The sequence below is a fragment of the Penaeus monodon genome, chromosome 29 (assembly GCF_015228065.2).
Source record: "Penaeus monodon isolate SGIC_2016 chromosome 29, NSTDA_Pmon_1, whole genome shotgun sequence".
Lineage (NCBI taxonomy): Eukaryota > Metazoa > Arthropoda > Malacostraca > Decapoda > Penaeidae > Penaeus > Penaeus monodon.
In genome coordinates, this window is record NC_051414.1 from 28,688,422 (window position 1) to 28,688,694 (window position 273).

The following is a 273-nucleotide window of genomic DNA, read 5'->3' on the forward strand; positions in this document are numbered from 1 at the left end:
TAGGGATAATACATTTCTTTAAAGAGTCCTAAGAGTACAAGTTCATCATCTATGAAGAACTTATCTCCCTCTTTCCAAAATGGTAAAAGGCCATCTGTTTATAACGGTTGGTGGGGAATCCTTTAGGAACCTTTACTAGGAGCTTGGTGAAGGTCGGGTCATTATGAGATATTGCTCTCAACTTGTCAGTCAATGGGTCACTGCTCTATGGTACCTTCAACAGCACATAAGGTCATCACTTGTTGTGTTATTACATTGTGGGTTGTCTCATTG